This window comes from Corvus cornix, chromosome 1A, assembly GCF_000738735.6.
Source record: "Corvus cornix cornix isolate S_Up_H32 chromosome 1A, ASM73873v5, whole genome shotgun sequence".
NCBI classification, from domain to species: domain Eukaryota; kingdom Metazoa; phylum Chordata; class Aves; order Passeriformes; family Corvidae; genus Corvus; species Corvus cornix.
In genome coordinates this window covers 66,850,844-66,874,433 of record NC_047057.1, presented here as the reverse complement: position 1 = coordinate 66,874,433, position 23,590 = coordinate 66,850,844, and the positions used below count along the sequence as shown (strand labels likewise).

At 43.4% G+C, this 23,590-nt stretch overlaps 1 protein-coding gene and 1 long non-coding RNA gene across 3 annotated transcripts in view; one reads left to right on the top strand and one right to left on the bottom strand.

Annotated features, from left to right (window-relative positions):
- PRR5 (proline rich 5) overlaps positions 1 to 23,590 on the top strand; it is a 121,484-nt gene that overhangs the window by 42,372 nt on the left and 55,522 nt on the right. The window contains exon 1 of one of the 2 annotated variants that reach the window (XM_039570848.1): positions 8,081 to 8,237. The exons of the other annotated variant lie outside the window; for it this stretch is intronic. The gene's annotated coding sequence lies outside the window, so the exon portion shown is untranslated. Of the gene's footprint in view, positions 1 to 8,080; positions 8,238 to 23,590 lie in introns of those variants that run through there. 2 annotated transcript variants of the gene reach the window in all.
- Positions 18,235 to 22,636, bottom strand: LOC109146118. Its single transcript, XR_002047929.2, has 3 exons — positions 21,428 to 22,636; positions 20,632 to 20,719; positions 18,235 to 18,651 (listed from the first exon to the last, which is right to left on the bottom strand). It is a non-coding gene; the product is annotated as an uncharacterized LOC109146118 (long non-coding RNA).

Genomic DNA, 23,590 nt, shown 5'->3' with positions numbered 1-23,590 from the left:
ATCACATATATTTGCAATGTAGGAGTATAAATTAGTGATGGCACAAGCTCAAAAAGATAGCTGAGTTGAATCCAAGTGCTTTTTGTGATAGCCCTGTAATTGCTGCTACTTCTCTTTAGCTCTTCTTTTTTTGTTAGTTTATTTCCCACAAAAGCATTCCCTACATACTGCCTCCAGCACACCAAGTCCCAACTTTGGTGTATGGCTTATCCAGCCTCTGGTTGGTTCCAGTTATGGAGGATCAATGGAGCCATGAACTTGCCAACCTTGGTGGAAGTCACGCCCTGTACTCACATCTCCCCAGACTTTGTGAACTAAGAGATGAGAGACCTGCTCTGTCTCCTCCCATAGTAATATATGCAGGCATATCATCCTCACTGGAGAGGAGGCAGAAACTTCTTTTATAGCCTTTTCTCCTGTTATTCTCAAGGGGTTCAGGCAGCAGTGTGTGCTCTGAGAATGGCAGCAGATGCAGGCTGTGTTCTCATATTTCTGGGTTTCCTGGGGAAGCTTTTGTCTAAGTGGCCATCTCATGCAGAGTCAGAATCTGAGTCTGAGAATGTGGTAGAAATGTCAGAGGAAATATAAGAAGTTGCTGCTTCCAGCTATTTGCTGCATTTCTTCAAAATCTGCAAGGCTGCTGAAGCAGAAAGTATCGTAGTAATGCATCTGGCAGCTTCAGCCAAGCTTCACCTCTCTTGGCAGCAGAGCTGACACCACTGGATTTACACAGCAACAATAAAACACAGCCCGTCGGCCATCCTTGCTTTGGTAGGGCAGGAGAAGGGGCAGAAGGGATAATAGTGGCATCATTTATTTTATTTCTCTTTGCTTGAAAAGCCTTGACTTGAAAAGCCATCTCTGATGAGCTTAGGATGAACTGGAACTGCCTACTTAATGTTCATTTTTTTTCCTGTTTCCCTCATACTAATAAATGCAAGTGACTATTACTTCTGTTTTCAGGATTCATGACGGTGGAGTACTATCCATGTAACCCACTCACAGTTTTTGTTTGCCACTGGGGCCTTGTGAGCATCTCTTGTAAAACTCCACTACATACTCTGCGTATGCCTCTATCTGGTGCCATTTCTGGCATTGTCAGGCTTGTGATCCCCACCGAGGGAATAAGTAAGCCCAGCTCTGCTCTGAAAATAGAGACATGTGAGAGGTGTATTCCTGAAAGGTGCTGTGCCAGAAGCCTGGTGGTTTGAGTAGGGATGTTCATGATAACCTTGGTGACCCTTAGAGCATGTTCAGCAAAGTCTACAGAACTGTGAAAAGACACAGATAAAGTTGTCAAGGGGGTTTGTGGGTTGTGGCTTTGTAGTTACTTTTTGCCATGCAGACTATAAATTCCTGCTGCACGGGAAGTCACTCTTGGCTCTGCTCTGCTGTCAGATGCCTCTCTCCCCCTCTTCTCATGCTCCTTCCAAAGCTTGCTTGCTGCTGGCCAGGAGCGGTGGCTTGGATGAAAAGGGTGAGATTTGTTTCTCTTAGCTGGCTTTGAGTCCAAGTTGCCCAGGATCCATCACTGTCTTAATCTCCTTCGAGGGTGGCTATTGTTCTTAATAGGAAACTGCTATTCCTGAAGATGTTTTCCACATGTGGTGTGACACCTTGGCAGACAAGCTGAGCACTGGGCTCACTGAGTGAGGATGACTCTGGGCAGGACCTCCCCACTGTGAAGGAATAGGAGGACAAATTGACATGTTCCCTTTTTGTTTTCCCACCTCCCACAGTTCTTGGGAATGAGGAAGGAAACCAATAAGAAATGTTGGTATTTCAGTCAAAAGCAAAGGAAGATGAAGTAGAATGCTGCCTTCTTTTTTTTTTTTTTTTTTCTTCTGTTTTGTGGTGGGCAGAGAAGTGTTGCTGCAGAGCTAGTGCTAGGCTGCTGCACAAAATGTCCTCCTGGATTTGTTCAGTTTTCAAATTCAGGGGTAAAGCAGTCGACAGTTCTTGTCTGCGAGATGCCTAAAGCAACTAGCCAGCAAAGGAGACCCAGCAAGTTCTCAAGTGAAATTCTTACAAAAGGACCTCGTTTACACTCACTGGATCCTCTAGCAGTAAAACCCTTCAAATGCTACTTCAAAAATTCATGAGTTCAAGTGCTTTAATGGAAGATAAGAAGAGACCTTTCTGTTTTGTCCTGAAAGAGCCCATGGAGAGTTCAAAGGGAACTTTCAGTGTCCAGTTATGCTGTGCCCACCCATCCAAGAACTCTTCTTGAGTTAACCTGAAGCTTTAATGTTTTATTGAAATCACTGTGGGATATGGACTTTCATGTGAGACTTGTAAATGGACAGCCTGTAAACCAAGGCACTAATACATCAAAGGTGAATTTAACTTCAAATTATGCACACTATAAATAGGATTTTCTAGTCATTTCCTGCTGAAATGGTTCAATATTTTTCTATGATTTTCCTTAAGGCAGAGCTAAGGCAGTGCAGAAGGATTTAAAAATGTCTATAAAAACATGAATTTATGAATTTGAGGAACATAGCCATCATCAACATTTTCTATCTGTTTTGTTAAATTGTAGTTCACCCCTTGAAAAATATGTTGCTCTTCTACCTCCAGGATTAAATTCACAGCCTGGTTGCAGTGTGTGAAAATTCTGTCAGTGATGCAGTTGAATTTGGAAGCTTTGCTTGCGAGGTGTTTTCACTTAGCTGAATATGAATTAAACTTGGGGTGCTGTGAAATGCAGTTCACTAGGTGCTCTCTGCAAAGTGTCACCACTCTCACCCATGTAAGCAGCTGGCAGAGATCTGTGCATGATTTTCCCTGTGATCAGTTAGTCCTTATGTTTAAGAGTCAGTTTATGAGAAGTGAAGAATGAAAGAGATTCTAAATATGAATTCCTGGAGCTGTGAGTGTGAAGAGAGGTTTTAAGTAGGAGCTTTGAGTATTGAAAAAGTCATAATCTGAGATAAGATGGGAGATATTTTGATGCTTTTAGACCATGTTAATCCTGTAATCAGCCCCTTAAATTTTAGTTTTTGTTTTTAGTACATTCTTGCTTTCCCTTTGTCTCCAGAGTTAAATTTGACACTTTTTATTGCAGCGCTTTCTATAACTTTTTCATCTGGCTTCTTTTAAGAGTAGCTTGAAGGATTTTCAGGAGAATTATTTCCTTTAGGTTGCAATCTTCATTAGTTTATGTCCTCAGAGATATAAAAGCAGATTAAGTGTCACTAATGCAGCAGAAAAGGAAGTCAGCAATACATGCAACAGAAACAGGCTGTCAGCAAAAAAAAAATCCGCTATGAAATGTCAGCCTTAAAAACAATCTAATTATTTGTCTGAGGTACAGTGTTGCCCCATGGAAAGTCAACAGGGGCTTTTCTATCTTATTCTCTGGCCAGAACTCATCACAATTCATCCTTTAGTTATAATTTGATTTTATAGTAAGAACTTTATTCCATTAGAGTGAAATACAGAAAGATCAGGGATGTAAAACCCGGAAGACATACTGTCATCTTTTTATCTCTGGTAAAAACAGAGACGAAAAAGTCTTTCACAGGCTTGAAAGAAGAGTGAACCATGGTGCTTGGGAAGTCAATCATAGGCTGAACCATGTGGTTCTTTGTGTTGATACCAGTTGTAGGCTGACTAGTTAAATGGAAGGGGAGGGGAATGCCAGAAGTACAAGAGGCCATTGAAATAAAGCTGAGATAGCCTGAAGGAAAAACTACATGCATGTAACTTGAAGAATAAAGCCAAGAGTATGGATGGTGCATTTTATATTGATGTCTTTTCATTTCACTCTTCATGCACTTTTTTTCCACATTTGTGGTTGATTGAGCTGACCTGGCAAAATTTGTAAGTAGTGACCAAGGCCTTTTCAGTCTCCAGCCATCAATACACTGCCCTGTCATTGCAGCCCCAGATTAAAATTTTGCAGTAGGAAAAGGTTCATAATAGAGCCACAGTGGGTTTTAACACAACAGACCCTGATCACATCAGCCTGCCAGACTGATTAGAGTTTAATTGCAATCACCTTTTGCAGCCAGAGCTTTGATACTTGGCTTGCACCTTTGTGGAATGCAGTCACTGAAATGATAGGGCTTATTTGCTGGCCACTCATGCTGAATTGAAAGACATCCGCAGTAACAGCCAAAATTAGAGTCTGTGTGACCGATTTCTCAGGCTGTAGCTGGCTGAGAAATAGATGATAAGTAGCTAGCTACACTGAAATACTGATTTACAGCAGCTCTTGTTGTCAGTACTGAGGAAGAACTGATACTCCCTTCACTGAGCATTCATGTTGTATGAGAAATCAATTGCACCCACTGAAATAAATTAATTTCAAAATACAGTCACTTAGAAAAGGAGGGCAGTTGTATTACTTGTACTGCACTTGCGAGGAGTGGTCCTGTGGTTTGCCCTTTATTTTTGGATACATATAAAATTGTATCCAATAACATTTGGACTATATCACCTCTACCAGGAGTAAATTTTGGTTTTGAACAAATTCCCAAACAGCATCAGTAACCACACTACATCTTTTCCTCTGCCTCACATGTAGAATTTATCTGGAAACTGTACTGCCATGTGGCTCAGAACAATTTGAGATGACTCTAGATTTTGTGGCAGCTTTAGGGTCCAAAAACCCCGGGAGTCATGTTTTTTATGTGCTAGTCAGGAGGTCTCCAAAGCTACAGCCTGATGGTAATTTTGGGTCATTAACAGGGATCCTTCTGAGAGCCTTGTGTTGCTGCTTTCCCTGGAGTAGAGGGTTGGGCCAACATTGTGTGCCCAAGAAAACGGTCATGCAATTCGGAAATTCTGCTTCTGGGAAATGCTGGTTTAAGGATGGTATCAATACTTGATGACAAATGAATTCTTCATTTGCTTTATCTGCCAAAGGCTGCACCGATTGCTCAGCTGGAGAAAGGAATATTTAATTACAATCTCCTGGAACTTCTGTACAACAGCATCATGGGTTGGGTTTTTTTTAGGCATTCTCTTTTCTGCTGAACCTATACATTGTTTTGGATATACTGAATATTAGATGAAAGCAAGATAAATGTATTTCACAAATTAAAAAACCCTGATAATTTACTTCATTCTTGCATTGATGGAATAGAGCTTTAATTGTCAAATTTAGGTCAGTTTAAGTGAAAAAGGCAGTGGAGTTTTATTCTGAAATGACCTCCTCAAATCCTAAAGAATAGCACTATGATGTAGGTTTTTATCCTGACTGATCAAATTATCACTGGTTATAGGCAAAATGGAGGATTTTAAAAATCTGCTAGCATAGAAATGTCAAAGCAGGTTCTCCAAGCAAAACACTATTTTCATATGCATAAGCACTTCATTTTTTGAGAACCAAATAGCTATTATTGTGCCCTTTGTCAATAATATCTGTCTGAAATCAGTGGGTGTTCTGCCAGTTGGTGGGTGTACTAGTTTGAAAACAAACCAGTGGGAGGCACCAAGTCAGAATAACAATTTAATGGAAATTAAAGAAAAGGAAAAAAAAAGTAAAAGAAAACACTGTCAAACTGACAGAGTCAAGGTACAACCTGACACCCTGTTAGGCAGGGTGGTGGGAGCAGTCTGGTAGAATGGTGGCTGCAGTCCTCTGAAGCAGTGATCCTGTAGTAAAACAGTCTGCTCTTCCTCAGAAAGTCCAATGGTGGCTGTGTAGCTCCTGTCCTCTGGAAATCCAGTGGGAAGGGTTGTCTCTGGTGGTCAGAGTCCCAGATTATATCCACGATGGGATGCTTGGTTCCTCCCTCTGGGTGGAGCATCTCACAATGGGGTAATGAGTCATGAGGCCAAGTGTTGATTAGACTCGTTAACAGAAGATAGTCCGGAGGGAGTTATCTCTGAGTCAGGCGGCAAAACAATGATGGGCAATTAACAGCAAGATAGTCTGGGGGAGGAGGCAAGGAAACATTGCCCCACCTGGTTTCAACAGCTCCTGAGGATGGTAATAGAATACACTGCAACCCAGGACAGTGGGGCAATTTAAAGGACACAGACAGAAAGAATGGTCTTATTTTACTATGAATATTAAGGCAACACAAAAGTAAAATGATACATCAGTAAACATGCACTTGGCTTTAAGCAACAAGCAAAAATAAGCAAGGATAATGCAGCCAAAAATCATTACGATACACAGAGAAAGGATAGTGATTGAGAAAGATATATCACCACTTGCCTAAATAACTTTACCATCATCCAGAGTCAACAGTCGCTGCTGGAGGCAGTTTCACAGCAAGGACCCTGCAAGAACCCTTCTCAGCAATTGGGAAAATCCCTACACAGTGTGTCCACGCCATAGGTGAAGTCTCCAAATTCACCCCGAAAGTGGGCCCAGCTTTTATAGGCCCAAATCAGTAAGTCGAAGTGACTTGATTATATTTTAGCACAGAGACTCCTGGATCTGAGGGCACGCTTCCTGACCAGCAGGGGCCAAGACTTGGCCAGACAGAGCCCAGGCCTCGGCTGGGAGGGTTTCCTGTAAAATACTGTAGAAACAAGTCTCTATTCATGTTGGTTTTGAAATTTCTTAAAATGATTCATTTCTTGGAGATAACTAACTACTATGTGAAAGTTTCTAAAGGAGCCAGCTAGCATAAGCGTCTTAGTCATCTATTTTAGCTAAATTAATACTGATGGTGTTAGTCACATATTGCCCAGGGTCATCTTGTAAGTCAACTTGGGTTGAGGCCTGCTGCTCAGGCCTAAACACATCAGTGGGATTTCTCATACAATTAGAGCAGTTTTTCATATACTCATGCAATGTCCAGCTGTGTCCACAGCGAGTTGTTGCTCTGGTGTGACTGTGTTTGTACTTGTGTTTTTGCACCACCTCATGTCGACTTTGTTTATGTGCTATCTCCCGCATGCTGCTGAGAGGTTGCTTTCCCTACCTTGGCCCAGGTGCTCAGGACACCAGTTCAAGGCTCTGTAGCCTCCAACCGAGAGTGATTTCTCCAGTTCTGCCAGCTCTCTGCTGAGCTGCTTGTGTTTGTGGTCCTGAATGCATTGGCAGGCAAAATGCCCAGCTTTGCCCAATGCTCGGACTTAAGCTAACATCTCTAAGTTCGCCTAAAATAAGTGGTAACAGAATGAAGCTGATACCCATGGAGCAGACAAAGGTAGGAGTATAAGGGGATTGTTTAGCTCTCTCAAGTGGCAGGAAAGGTTAACTTTAAAATACATATTTTTTAAACATGTGCCAGCCACATCCTTGCAAAGTGGTATGAATGTCACAAAACAAGAGTGGTTTATACCCAGGATGAACTAAGCCATAAAGGACATCTATGTATGTTTAGTTAAATTTAGTAGTGTGTTAGAGCTGGTACTAATGACTGTGCAAAGTGCAAGGCATGAAGAACTGTACTCAGAATGTGTATGCATGTGAATACCACTGTGTATCAGTGTGTATGGTATACATATACACACACACACACAGACACACACATATATGATTTTTCCTAATAGTATTCTGTATTTATTGACCAGTTATTTGCAAAAATAATCTTTAAATTATGAAAGTGTTTATATTGGGGTTAGAATTCACATAATTCTTAATTCTGTGTTGCACCAGTCTATCCACTCTGGAGTTGTTAACTATATTAATAGTCACCTCAGAGGGGCACTTCAAGACCAGACCAGGGCAGGCAGTGATATTACACCCATCATTTGAAGCCCTAAAGGAAGAATTCCCAGTATTTCTAAATGATGCATTTAAGACTTTCCTGGGCATCCAGGACATCTGCTTTTCAAAGCTGATCACAGTAGATCATGCAGCATGTTTCAAACCTTTTTCTGTCACCTCGTTAATGCTGGGACACAGAACTGCTTGCACTGTCTGTGCCCCTGGAAACTCTCTTGCCTTCTTTAGAGATAAGTGTAGCTTAATGTTGGTGCCAATGAATTGCTCCCATGAAGAAAAAAAAACAGAAAAGGGAAAAGTGCAAGAAGAAATATTTGAGTCACCAATGAGGCAGAACAGCACTGATTATTGGGCTTATTTTACTTCTGTGTATGTCATTATGGGTTTATTAGTGCACTCTTGAAACATATTGTAGAATAGCAATATTTACAACACTACTCTTTTGTTCATCTTTCATTGCAGAGCTGACTTTTTTGTAAGGGCCTGACTTTTTTCAACCAGTTTATATCACCTGTCAAGAATTTTCATGTTGGCTCTTGGACACTTGATGCAGAGTCTCCCCTGTTTACTATTCAGTCCTGTTTTCTTCTTCCTTTAGCAGGTAAGCACATGTTTCTGCAATACTAATTGCAACTGGAAAATGTTTCCAAATTCAGAGACCTGGAGAGTTTGTTTCGTTGGAGTCAGCAGGGTTAGCATCGCTCCTCCAAAATTTCCATGTTTTCTGCCACAGGAAAATACCTGAATAATAGTGCAGTACTTTGGAGTCTATAGCATCAGTGCATGCCAGTCTGCATCTATCTAGCTTTAATGCAGCTTAAAAAGTGCTATTCATGAACTTTCAGCTGGAAATCTATTTACAGCTGAATCAGGATTGTGAGTGAGCAATATAGAAAATTGCTTGAATTGTTGCTGTCTGAGAGGAGCCTCTAAATAACTTTATGTCCTTGAGGAAAAAAGCCTAAGGAGGAGAGCCAGAGTGGGTGATGGAAAAGCTGGGGTGTCACCCACCACAGCACCCTCAAGCTGAATGAGAGCATTCAGCTGCTGTTCACCAAGATCACAGTCGTGTTGCAGAAACAGATTTAGCTGCCCTGGCTGGCTGTGCACTAAAGCAATGAGGGATTCTCAAATGACCCATATGTGATTGATGTATATATGGGTGTGGCAAGAAGGGACACTGAACAGCTGAGCTGTAGGAATGTCTTACACAGCTGCAGCTTTTCTGCAGGGGGCCTGGCCAAACCCATAATATTCATTGTTAGAATTGGATTTGTGTTTGAGATTCAAGATTTTTAGGAAGAAGAACATTTTTAATGTTTACTTGAAATCACTTTGTTAAATGCTAGTCATCAAAGGAGAGTGTGTATGGGGGTGTGCAAGTGCATTTATGTGAAAGGAAAGAGTAAATGTGCTTACTCTGTCTTTGATGCTGTTGTTTTCTTTTTAACATTATCATCACATATAGTAACTCTTGTTTTTTTTCAAAACAACTTAAAATTTTTCTCAGAAAACAATTGTCAGTTTCGTCCTACAAAAGAATTTCTTTCTGAACGTATAGATATTTATTTACTTTGTCACTAAACTGCAGTCTAACCTCTGCTGTGGCTTTGGTGTCTTTTCTAACGGGTTGCTCTTGAAAACGTCTATTTCGATTGACTTGGTAGTAATGCATGCTTTCTTCCCAAACTCTATGGAGTGGCAATGGTGGGAATTCCTGTTCTATGCTACTTCATTGCAGTGGTAGCTGGATTTTCCTACAGTGTTACTTGGTCTCATCCCAGGCTGCAGGAGTAAATGGTCCCCTATAAACTACAGTGTGCCAGAACCTTGCATGGCTCTAATCATAGTCGCAGTGTTTGGGTTGGAAGGGACCTTGAGGACCATCTTGTTCCAGTTCCCCTGCCATGGGCTGGGACACCTTCCACTAGAGCAGGTTGCTCCAAGCCCTGTCCAACCCGGCCTTAAACGCTTCCAGGGACATATGCAAGGCTGAAACCTACAGTAGAATTTATCTTGTTCTGTAAACTGGGCACAGATGTTTCAAACAGAGAAAAATGAGACCACTCATTTTTACTTGTCCTGTACCTTTTTTCCTTTAGGATTTCTAGGGTGCTGTTTAGGTACTGCCACTCTGGATTCTCTGACATGTGAATTAAGGATGTCAGTAGCAGAGAGGGGAATTGTTGTAGTGTAGTACAATGGGAACTTGATAGTCCCAAGTCATGAGGAGTATGGGCATTGCTTTTCTTCTTCACAAGTGATTCATCTGGAAGAGGTGAGGGAAGAATTACTCAGGCAGGAAATCCCTGCTACCTCTGCCTGCATTATTTCAAGCACACCCAGAAAATTTCTGCTCTTGAACTTTACAACCCTCCCTAAAACAAATACCCACATCTGTTCTTAGCTAAATTAACAGTCTAACAACTAATTTGCTATCAAACATGAGTTCTCTCAGCTGCAACTCCAAATACAGCTCCTAGGAGGATTCAGCCACTGCCAGCAGAACTAAAAGCTGCTTTAATGCTTCACTGAAATATTTTAAAAGTTCATTGTGTACAATCCATCTTTGGTTTGTTCATCATTAAACTTTTTATTCTTGGTATTCTAAATAATTCAGAGTTAAAAGAGACACATGTGTAAGCTCCACTTTGTTTTTAGTGGAGCATTTGCAAACTATCCTATTATAAACTGTTTATAGATTGCCGTGTAATCTGTAATGTTACTGTGATGGACAGTCAGATCAGAGTTCCCACCATGCGAGGAGACATTATTAAACATTATGCCTGGAGCAACTTACCACCACCCTGACAGAGTGTTTGCTGACTGGAAGTATCAAAGTCTTATGAAAAATCACTGCCTTCCCACTATAAACCCAGTATTTTATAACCACTTGGGTTTTTTTCCTTTGCAAAAATGCATTACTTGGCTGGCAATATAGTAAACTTTAAGCAATGCTTACAGTTTTGATTGTATTCAAGTTTTATATTCCAACATATTTTTATAGTTAGAAGTATTGCTTGCCCTTCACTGTGTTATGCTATAATTTAAAGATCTTAGGAGTCTGGCTGTACTGTAACAGGGGCCATAGGAAACAGGTATTGAAGGCTTCAGGCCCCCATTAGTTTACATCTGCAGGCCACAGCCTTTGTAAATGTTTGTACATAGGTTTTACTTTCTGGATGTGTCCTGTGTTATTCCATGGAAATGTCACAGGTTTCAAATCTAGCACATGCAGAAGCCTTGGCATGTCAGGGCCAATCAGAAATGGCAAAGTGACATATTTGCTGTCCTCATGAGGAGACAGAAAAGTCAGTAGGAGAGTGTTGAGATGATAAAGGAGGTTAGCAGGGTTTACTGTGTCACAGCAGAGGAGCTCTCATTTTTATAGTAATTAGTATTATGGGAATTACTGGCAAAATTGTAACTCTTTGTTTGCTCCCTTTTTCTCCTCCTCCCAATACAAAGACGAGAACCTGACAGTATTTTCATTTATTGTTCAATTCTTGTTCACTGCTGGAGGGTGTTACTCTGAGCTGAAGTCTCCTTAAAATCCCCTAGCCAGAAGATGTTCTTAGCCAGTCTTTCTATTGTGGCTGTCTCATGAAAGTCTTTGTCCTTTTTCTCTCAATCTCTCGATGCCTTTGGTCAGCAGCAGATTCTCCTAGAAATACTATTTCCCAACTTGAAATACCAGCTAACCTTGTAAACCAGTGATAGCTCTTGAAGATTTCTTCATCCCGGGTCAGAGTATATATTTGAGGAAATTAAACATTCTTTAATTGGAGGTGTCCTGGGTTGCAGTGTATTCTATTACCATCCCCATCAGCTGTTGAAATCAGGTGGGGCAGTGTTTCCTTGCCTCCTCCCCCCAGACTATCTTTCTGTTAATTGCCCATCATTGTCCTGCCGCCTGACTCAGAGATAACTCCCTCCGGACTATCTTCTGTTAATGAGCCTAATCAACACTTTGCCTCATGACTCATTACCCCATTGTGAGATGCTCCACCCAGAGGGAGGAACCAAGCATCCTATTGTGGATATAATCTGGGACTCTGACCACCAGAGACACTGGCTTCCCACTGGATTTCCAGAGGACAGGAGCTACGCAGCCACCATTGGACTTTCTGAGGAAGAGCAGACTGTTTTACTACAGGATCACTGCTTCAGAGGACTGCAGCCACCATTCTACCAGACTGCTCCCACCACCCTGCCTAACAGGGTGTCAGGTTGTACCTTGACTCTGTCAGTTTGACAGTGTTTTCTTTTACCTTTTTTTTCCCCTTTTCTTTAATTTCCATTAAATTGTTATTCTGACTTAGTGCCTCCCACTGGTTTGTTTTCAAACTAGTACATAATTTGGCGCCCAATGTGGGGCTTGCTCTGAGAAAAAGTCAGAATTACAATTTTGTATAAACAGAAATCTATTCACCATGGGTGCTCAGCTGGTCTGCATGGGTACTGTATCTTGCTCTCTATATTTTCCTCACATGGGGAACTACCTGCCTGTTGTATTACTCCTGTTAAAACCAGGGAATGGTATGAGAATTGCTTTATTGGTTTATTATGTCTATAGCATAATAACCTGCGAGGCGATGAATACCATTCGGAATATATATTCAATTTTGTTTGGCTGTCCTAGTCTGGGCTCCTATGTCTGGGACCTCTTCAACAATCACAGCCAGCCCCTGGTGGGAGGAGTAGAGAGTGGTTTCTTCCAGCCTTTCAGGCCAGGCACAGCAGTTTTTGAAAAAATTGAGTTCCCTCTGGATGTTAAGGATGGTATAATCTTCTTGTCAGTTCTCTTCTCTTTTTTCTCTATGGCCTGCATTGTGTACACCATGCTTAGAAACAAAACACTACTTAGTGTGGTGCAACGTCTGCTTGAGGAGGAGGTAAAAAGGAGCAAAGCAGCAAATACCATGTCTACACAGACTGTCACACAGAAAGGAGCCAAAAGCAAAGCAACTGCATCCATTTCTACGCAGACCGTGACAGAGGAGAAAGGAACCAAGAGCAAAGCAACCGCATCCATCTCTACGCAGACTGACACAGAGGAGAAAGGAACCAAACAAAAAGCAACAGTGTCCATCTCTACACAGACTGTCACAGAGGAGAAAGGAACCAAATGTAAAACAACAGCGTCCATGTCTACGCAGACTGACTCAGAGGAGAAAGGAACCAAAAGCACTGTCAGTGTCCCCATGCAAACCATCACTGAACCAGAACAGCCTAAACCGATTGCAGTTGCCCCCGTGCAGAAGAAGAAATCAAAAAGCAAATCAGTCCGCATAGTGACTGACGAGGATGCAGCAGGACCTTCGCACCCAGCAGAAGAGGCAGAGCCAGAGATCATCACTTGGTCGCTATCCCTGGGTGAGCTGCGAGACCTGCGGAGGGAATTCACCCGCCGGACGAACGAGTCTATCCTGACCTGGCTGCTCCGCATCTGGGATGCTGCAGCCAATGACACCATTCTGGACGGAAGTGAGGCCAGGCAGCTGGGATCTCTGTCCCGGGATGTGGTCATTGACCAGGGGATCGGGAGAACCCAAGAAACCCTCAGCCTCTAGCGGCGACTGCTTACAAGTGTAAGGGACAGGTACCTTTGTAAAGAAGACCTCCAGGTGCACCAAGGAAAATGGAGCACAATGGAACAAGGTATCCGGTGCCTGAGGGAATTGGCTGTGCTGGAGATCATTTTCTCAGAAGATGAGAGATTTCCTAAGAGCCCAGATGGTGTCCAGTGCACGTCACAGATGTGGTTGAGGTTCGCACGCCTTGGACCAGAGATATACTCCCGTTACCTGGCAACGCTGCAATGGAGGGAAGGCGAGGACAGGGTGGGCGTCTTGGTGAACAAACTGAGGATTTACGAGGACACCGGTCACAGCCCCGTTTCGCACCCATGTCTCATCCGTGGAAACAAGTCTTTTGGCTGAGCAAGTCCGGAGCTTGATTGAAGAAGGCCATCAGAAATTGAAAAAGGAACTTAAGGAAGAGATTTACCAGATCTCACCAGAACCAACAAGAGTCTCTGCCATTAGGAGCCGGCGACCCCCAACCAGGGAGAGAGAATACACCCCACGAGGTAACCTCTGGTTTTTCCTTCAGGAACATGGAGAAGACATGAGTAAGTGGGATGGAAAACCCACCTCCTCCTTAGCAGCTCGGGTACGTGAACTAAAAAGAGGGACAACTACCACAAGAAGCGCATCTAGAGTCAACATTGCTCCGGTCTCCCGCACACAGAACTCCAGACGGTACCGGAATGATAATATGACCGATCCTCTTGAAGGGACCTCAGGAACATATTCACCGGAAGGGAGCAACATGCAACATGACCAGGAATAGAGGGGCCCTGCCTCTAGCCAGGTAGAGGAAAGGGAGAATCGGGTCTTTTGGACTGTGTGGGTCCGATGGCCTGGCCACATCTGACCCACAAAGATACACGGCTTTGGTTGACACCGGTGCTCAATGTACTCTGATGCCATCAAGGTATGTGGGAGCAGAACCCATTTCTATTTCTGGGGTGACAGGAGGATCCCAGCAGCTGACTGTACTGGAAGCTGAAGTGAGTTTAACTGGGAACGAGTGGCAGAAACACCCCATCGTGACTGGCCCGGAGGCCCCGTGCATTCTCGGCATAGACTATCTCAGAAATGGATATTTCAAGGACCCAAAAGGATATCGTTGGGCTTTTGGGATAGCTGCTGTGGAGACAGAAGATATCAGACAACTGAGTACATTGCCTGGCCTCTCAGATGACCCCTCTGCCGTGGGACTGCTAAGAGTTGCAGAACAACAGGTGCCAATCGCCACAGCAACAGTGCACCGCCGGCAATACCGCACCGACAGAGACTCTGTGGTTCCCATCCATGAGATGATTCGCAAACTGGAGAGCCAAGGGGTGGTCAGCAAGGCCCATTCACCTTTCAACAGCCCTATATGGCCAGTGCGTAAGTCCAGTGGAGAATGGAGGCTGACGGTGGACTACCGTGGCCTGAATGAGGTCACGCCACCATTGAGCGCCGCTGTGCCGGACATGTTGGGACTTCAGTACGAGCTGGAGTCCAAAGCAGCGAAGTGGTACGCCACTATTGACATTGCCAATGCCTTCTTCTCCATTCCTTTGGCAGCAGAATGTAGGCCCCAGTTTGCTTTTACCTGGAAGGGTGTGCAGTACACCTGGAACCGACTGCCCCAGGGGTGGAAGCACAGTCCCACCATTTGCCACGGACTGATCCAGACTGCATTGGAAAAGGGTGAGGCTCCAGAACATCTGCAATACATCGGTGACATCATCGTGTGGGGAAACACAGCAAAGGAAGTGTTTGAGAAAGGAGAGAAAATCATCCAGATTCTCCTGGAAGCCGGCTTTGCCATCAAAAGGAGCAAAGTCAAGGGACCTGCCCAAGAGATCCAGTTCCTGGGAGTAAAGTGGCAAGATGGACGACGTCAGATTCCCACCGAGGTCATCAATAAGATCACTGCGATGTCTCCACCGACCAGCAAGAAGGAAACACAAGCTTTCCTAGGCGCCATAGGTTTCTGGAGGGTGCACATTCCCGAGTACAGCCAGATCGTGAGCCCTCTCTACCTGGTTACCTGCAAGAAGAATGATTTCCACTGGGGCCCCGAACAGCAGCAAGCCTTTGCCTAGATCAAGCAGGAAATCGCTCATGCGGTAGCCCTTGGCCCAGTCAGGACAGGACCAGAGGTGAAGAATGTGCTCTACTCTGCAGCCGGGAACAAGGGTCTGTCCTGGAGCCTCTGGCAGAAGGTGCCTGGTGAGACTCGTGGCCGACCACTGGGATTCTGGAGCCGAAGCTACAGAGGGTCTGAAGCCAACTACACTCCCACAGAGAAGGAAATCTTGGCAGCCTATGAAGGAGTCCAAGCTGCCTCAGAGGTAATTGGCACTGAAGCACAGTTGCTTCTGGCACCCCGACTACCGGTGCTGGGTTGGATGTTCAAGGGAAAGGTTCCTTCCACGCATCATGCCACCGACACCACATGGAGCAAGTGGATCGCCCTCATCACACAGCGTGCCCGTATTGGAAACCCGAATCGCCCTGGGATTCTAGAAATTATAACAAACTGGCCTGAAGGTGAGACTTTTGGATTATCCTCTGAAGAAGAGGAAGAGCAAGTGACTCGTGCTGAGGAAGCCCCACCATATAATGAGCTACCGGAGACTGAAAGACGTTATGCCCTCTTCACTGATGGTTCCTGCCGAATTGCAGGTGCTAATCGAAAGTGGAAAGCTGCAGTATGGAGCCCCACACGACGAGTTGCACAAGCTACCGAGGGACAAGGTGGATCGAGTCAGGTTGCAGAGCTTAAAGCCGTCCAGCTGGCTTTGGCTATTGCTGAACGAGAGAAGTGGCCGAGGCTCTATCTCTACACCGACTCATGGATGGTAGCTAATGCTCTGTGGGGTTGGCTGGATCACTGGAGAAAGGCCAACTGGCAGCGCAGAGGGAAACCCATCTGGGCCGCTGAGATTTGGCAGGACATCGCCGCCCGAGTAGAGAAGCTGACCGTGAAGGTTCGACACGTGGATGCGCACGTACCCAAGAGTCGGGCTAATGAAGAGCATCGCAACAACGAGCAGGTGGACCGAGCTGCCAAGGTGAAAGTATCACAGGTGGATCTGGACTGGCAGCACAAGGGAGAATTATTCCTAGCTCGTTGGGCCCATGATGCCTCTGGTCATCAGGGGAGAGATGGCAACATACCGATGGGCCCGTGACTGAGGGGTGGACCTTTCCATGGACAGCATCTCACAGGTCATCCACAGTTGTGAGACCTGTGCTGCAATCAAACAGGCCAAGCGGGTGAAGCCTCTGTGGTATGGTGGACGATGGTCAAAGTACAGGTATGGTGAAGCCTGGCAAGTTGACTACATCACCCTTCCCCAAACCCGCCAAGGCAAGCACTACGTGTTGACCATGGTTGAAGCAACCACTGGATGGCTGGAGACCTACCCTGTGCCTCATGCTACAGCCCGGAACACCATCCTGGGCCTGGAAAAGCAAGTCCTGTGGAGACATGGCACCCCTGATAGGATCGAGTCAGACAACGGGACTCATTTTAAGAACAGCCTCATCAACACCTGGGCCAGAGAACACGGTATCGAATGGATATATCATATTCCTTATCATGCACCAGCTGCTGGAAAAGTTGAACGCTGCAATGGACTACTTAAAACTACCCTAAAGGCACTTGGTGGGGGGACCTTCAAAAATTGGGAAGTGAACTTAGCAAAGGCCACCTGGATAGTCAATACCCGAGGGTCCATCAATCGAGCTGGTCCTGCCGAGTCTGAACCCTTGCACACAGTGGATGGAGATAGAGTCCCTGTGGTACACCTGAGAGGTATTTTAGGAAAGACTGTTTGGATTAATCCCACCTCAGGCAAAGACAAACCCATCCGTGGGATTGTCTTTGCTCAAGGACCTGGTTGCACTTGGTGGGTAATGCAGAAAGATGGGGAAACCCGTTGTGTACCACAAGGAGACCTAATCTTAGGTGAGAACGGTGTGTAGGTTTCACTGTGTATATATATATATATATATATATGTATGTATGTGTGTTTTAGAGTTTAAGAAGGTATTGATTTGGGATAATGTAGATGGTAATAGAATAAGGGGTGGATAATGTCCTGGGTTGCAGTGTATTCTATTACCATCCTCAGGAGCTGTTGAAACCAGGTGGGGCAGTGTTTCCTTGCCTCCTCCCCCCAGACTATCTTTCTGTTAATTGCCCATCATTGTCCTGCCGCCTGACTCAGAGATAACTCCCTCCGGACTATCTTCTGTTAACGAGTCTAATCAACACTTGGCCTCATGACTCATTACCCCATTGTGAGATGCTCCACCCAGAGGGAGGAACCAAGCATCCCATCGTGGATATAATCTGAGGCTGAACACCAGAGACACTGGCTTCCCACTGGATTTCCAGAGGACAGGAGCTACACAGCCACCATTGGACTTCCTGAGGAAGAGCAGACTGTTTTACTACAGGATCACTGCTTCAGAGGACTGCAGCCACCATTCTACCAGACTGCTCCCACCACCCTGCCTAACAGGGTGTCAGGTTGTACCTTGACTCTGTCAGTTTGACAGTGTTTTCTTTTACCTTTTTTTTCCCCTTTTCTTTAATTTCCATTAAATTGTTATTCTGACTTGGTGCCTCCCACTGGTTTGTTTTCAAACTAGTACAGGAGGCCAGACTATTTACACTTGTGTTGTGATCAATCAGGCAAAAAGAGACTGGGGATGACATTCATGTCATCTAATTTTATGTATTTACAGCTTGGAATACCATATCCATATCTGAACTCCTCACATTATAGTCTCCTTATAGCTGGTGGAGAGAACAGGCACATCCCCAGCATGACGTTCCTGACCAGGCTGAAATATCCTTTAAAGGATGCAATGCTTTGCACCCTGAATGTGCCCAGTTTTCTCCAGCAGTTACAGAACAAGATCTGGATTTTCCTGTACATTTTCTAGTAGCTAGAGCTGAGTGATCTTAAAAAGAATGAAAGACCAAACTGGAATGACAGAACTTTATTTCAAGAGTGTCTTAAATGCACCTTCCAGTTTTGGCCTCCGAGGCCACTATACTGCTGTTGCTGTGGTCATGAGTGTCTTGTCTCTCTTCACAGCTCTTACGGAGAATGTAATTAAAAGGAAGAAAGTAATTCAAATGCTATTTCCAGTTTTCGTTCCTTTACTTATTTGCCATCTCATGAATACAGGCAGTAGTAAAGTGTAGATACAAGCATAAATATTCTATCTATATATCTACCTGTTAATACTATGTGAAGTAATTCTACCATATAACAGCTTAAGTCTTATATTTATTACATTTAATTTTGCGGTAATTAAAGAAAGATAAATGTAGTACCTTTCATTCCTCTTCCATTTCCTTCAGGAGGACAAGTCACATCACTGAGGTCTGAATAATCCTCCAGAAGTTAAATGATGAGGATTACCAAAATAAGGCTTCAAAAAAAAAAAAAAAAAATAGTGATATGGGCTTGAAAATTGATTGGGTTTTTTATAATGTCTTTAGAACTTGTGCTCTGCATTTGAACTGAAATGGGACTTTTAGCTGTTTCAATGCCTGACATTCATAACTAGATAGCATTTCTTGATAAAGGTCTAAGAAAAGTGTGAAATGCAAGTGGGTCCTGGTTATATTTTCATTAAAACTTTCAGCTAGGTCTTAAAGTATGTAATAGTTTTGGATGCCTTTGGTTTTGACTACAAAAGTTTAGTCCCTCTCATAGGGAAGGACAGTTACACACTGGTAAGAATTCAGCCTTTAAAATAAAGGCTTCTATACTGTTTTTATTGGTTTGTTATTTTGGGTTTTTTTTAAAACTACTGGGTACCAGCAATAAGTTGGAAAGCCTTTTGCCTTTTTATAAGGCATGTTTCAAAACATTTGAACCAAGAAGATGTTTTGTTGAAAGCATTAGATAGGAAGCAATACACAACCGTAAAAAAACACTGAAACTTTCTGTTTTATTCCAGCAGAATAAGTTTAGATGTGTATATGTTTCAACTGACATGCTAAATTCTTGTATGAAACAAATCAAGGAAATCCAAATTCAGTCAATGAACCAAAAACCTGGATTCAAATTATCTTTATGCCAGTTGTAATCAAAAGTTCAATTCTGAATACTCTCCTTCCTCGGGAGTTCAGATCTGGTTCTGAAATTTTCTTTTGGAACCAATCTCTGTAATAGATGACTAATAAAACCATCATAATGACATGGACATATATACATGCACATATCTCCTTTTTAACTTGGAGTATTAGATGAGGGCCAGGATCATTTTACATTTATTTTACAAAAAAGTGATTCAAGTCCTTTCCCTGTCATCCTCCCTGATTCCTCCAGTCTGCTCAAATGTTTGTGCTGCATAGACAGACACTGCAGAAAGCACGACTGCTTTATTTATTTTTTTTTATTTTTAGCAAGAAGATAAAAGTTTTTGTTAATTTTTTCCCCGTGTTCATCAACCAAATTAAACAGATGACCTAAAAATTGATGCAAACAAATGGCATCCGAAGTCCCCTTGTGCATTTTGTAATTGCATGCAGCTATGATTACAGTCCCACAGAAGGTACTTTCGCATTTTCTTTTCTTTCCATACACTGGTGATTCACTCCCTAGAAGGAATTCACACCTTTTAGGAGAGAGTGAATTGACTGGTTGCATGACCTTTTATTTCTGCGGGTAGAAATGCGTGAACTCACTTGGAATAAATATGAACCAAGCCAAAACATTACGCAGGATAAAATTAATTCTAATTCTGACCATTCTGAGACTGAGGGGAAAAAAAGAAACTTTTTTTCCCCCTGTTTTCTATCTTTTGACTGATGCCCCTACAATTTGAAAGCAGCAAAATATCACAGCAGGGACTAGAGCTTTAAAGATGCGGCAACACTGGAAGACTTACAGTGGTGCAACCACTGTTCAGGTACATACAAGGAGTGTGGTGAAGAAACCCTGTGTTCCATATTTGGAGGACAGAGCAAAAGTACAAGGCAAGGAGGTTCTGTTTGTTTGCCAGGGTCACAGAGTGTCCCGTGGGAAGCATCTCACACCAAGGAGGGGTGCTGGCTCCAGGTTTTTCTCCTCTCTAAAGAGGGGATGACACTGGGCTGCTCCCTCAAGCTGCCTAGGGGAGGAGGGTACCAGGGATTCCTGTTGTGTTTGCCCTGCAGCCACTGCCCCTTCCATGCCAGCTGTAAAACCCAAAGAGGGGCATCTTTTATTAAAAAATCTGCATATGATGAACAGCCGTTGATTTATAAACCTTTGTGTTTTGCCATCTGAAGGGCTCAGTCAAAGAGTTAAAATGTAGTTAGAAGCAATATCCTAGAGAGCATGTGTTCACAGACAGGTGCATGTTATATTGGATTTTTTTTGTGTTGTACATGGCTGTTTTCAGGGCTCCCTCCCCACTCACCTGAGGGGACACAGCCCCAGCCCAGCTGCCCTTCCACGTGGCCTCACCACCTCAGGTGTCATTGTGTTCATACCTTGCACAAATGGGCCTGAAATAAAATTTTAGAAAAATTAGGTTGACACAAATGGTTTTGCCAGATTTTAAGAGTCAGGGTGAGCAAAGGCTGTAGTTTTTCCACAGAACCAAGCTTTGTCCATTGTCCCATGATCCTTACCTCACTGTGAAGATGTCAAGTTGGTGAAGTTTGGTGTAAACCTCTTTATAAAGACCAAAGTATCTCAAAGGGACTTGGGACAGAGATTTGAATGTGGAGTTTACAACACTCCAGGCTTCTCCACTCTTCAGAGGTTTTCAGTTTATTTTCTTTTGCAATGATATTCCCAAAACAGAGCATGCTCCCCAGGAAGCAGTTCACACAAGTGCTGGCTGCAAGCCTGGGACTACCTGGCCTATAGCTGTCTGTATGAAGGAGTTGTGCATTCTAGAAACATTGCTTTTTGCACCAGGATCCCAGCAGAATAACTGGGAGTGTTGCTCAAGTTAAGTCCCTCAGCTTTTCTCTTTTCTATTTCAGAGTGTGGGAGCTCAGTCTGAGTGGTCTTTAGAACTGCTGGCCCTAGAGTAGCCAGCCTGGAAGACCCTGGATGGCTCAGAGCTCCCAGAAGCCTAAAACGTTTATGGTTCCAGCAGTTTTGTGAGGGGAGCACTCCCCCCCCCCCCCCCCAAAAAAAAAGGAAGAAAGAAAAAACATGCCTTTAGAGAGCGTTAACTGTTTTGCAATGTAAATTTACTATACCCCAAGTTTGGAGAATAGGTCATTTGAAGTGATTAAATGGAGCCTGATGAACATAAAAGCAGGACTCATCAGGAGAGAGAGACAAGGGAGATACTGTAACACTGATGAAGACACACAGATCTTCTGAATGACTCCTCTGTTCTTCCGCTGCATCCTCCAGTAGCTTGAGGAGGCTGGTGTCCATGCTGACTTTAGAGAAGGAGTACCTCGATGAAGTATCTAGTTGCTGCTACCTTGTGGGGAAAAAAAATGTTTTCTGTAAGGAAATGTAATGGAATGTGCTTTACCTCCTTCATAATGAGGCATTCCTCCTAGGTAATAACTCAAGTGTTGATGTCATATTGTGTCCAGTTGAAGACTGAGACTGGTTAATGAGCTGCAGTGACAGTGAAGAGTTTTTCCAAAGTTTTCTGTGGAGTCTAAAAAATTCCATCACTCTGCCCTTTGAGATAAGTTATTTCCCAGAGCATCCTGAGAAAACACTTAGAATGTGATACATACCAAGAGGTCATAGTACTGGACCTGCTGACCTGGTGAAATGAAGATTTAAAGGTACAAGTGTAAAATAATTTGTGCAATTAAGGCTTTTTATACTCTTGCTGTTTCCACTGCCCAATATCTCAGTCTGCAGGGACTGTCTCAGCATAAGTGTGTGAAGGATGTCAAGAAGTCCCCATTTTTAAGTTCCTATGAAAGTTCCACCACACTGAGTGCTGCAGAGTCCAAGTGCACAGATAGATGTTGCAATTTTGGACTGTCTTTTAAATGTGTCTGGCAATTTTTCCATTCAGAAAGATATCCTTGTGAGGCAAAGGAAGAATGATGAATTTTCTGACAGAATCCATTTGTATTGAACACCAGGGTTTTGTGATTGATTCTTGCAGGGTTACAGGATTTGTTCCAAAGAGCTGTAGTACCAAGCAAGTAACAGCAGTGTAATACTACCATAGTCAAAGATTCCCCAAGTTTGCAGAGCATTCCTCAGGTCTGAAGTGAACTCCCTGACTTAGGCACAGGAGGGGAAAGTGATCTCAAGGCACAATTCATGTTTGTAGCCATGCTCAGAGAGAACATTAGACAAGCGATATCATGACTTTGAGAGAAAGACAGGATATTACTTGTAACTAACAGCTGGCCACCAGTGCAGTTCATTAGAAGCTCAGTGAGTTACTGAAGTGGATTCTTTATCTTGGTGACCTTCCAGGGCAATCAGAGCCTTCTTGGAAGACCTTGAATCAGAAATGTTTGGATATAAGAAAATAGCACTGTGCAGCACACACTTCTGATCTCTCAGGGTTCACAGATTTGGAAGGTGCTGTACCATATATAACTGTAGAAGACAGCACTGAGATACTGTAGCTGCTGCATCAAGGTCATGGTGTTCTGGGATCCAATTAAAATTATGCAAGATGCAGTTTAGGAAAGAATTCACATAGAGCTCAGGAAGGGAAAAAAGTCATGTGTATTATAAGCTCAGTTACTTTGTAAGATTAATTTTCCACTATCTTGTGATCTTGTAATAAGAGCACAAAGTATTTTAAATGTTTGATTTACTTATTGATCAGAACTCTTGAGACCTTACTTTCATCAAAATTAAAGATTTGGCTTCCATTTAAGAGCAAAGTTCTGAGCTTGTCTTGGAGTATACACTGGTTACAGTGGATTGTTTAATTCACTGAGTGGGCAACAGTAATACCTGAAACAGGTACATTTGGCACTCAGAACCCCATCTCCTTTCCTAGGAGCATGTGAGTGGAAGGTGGTAATGCCACAGGTCCTATAATCAAGAGCATTGGTCCTCACTTCTTCCAGTAGAACCATTGTGGTTTTTTGGACTGCTGCACTGTCTTTAATTCCCAGAACCTTTACAGAGATAACTAGGAGCAACACTACAAGCCAGGAGAATTGATGTATCATGGAAAGCTTGATATTTTGGATGGGGGTGTAACAGGCCTATTCCTGTCCTAATTCTCTCCTAACGCCTTTCTCCTGAAGAACAAGAAAAAAAGATTTGGCTGTCTACTGTATATTAAGAACTGCTTATATTGCTATGCTCTGTAAAACCAAAAACTACTGCTGACAAAGGGGTTGGGATTTCATGGATGCTTTCAGCAGGTACTGCTCAGTTCACGACCTGTGTTAGATTATGCTGGGGACTGGGGT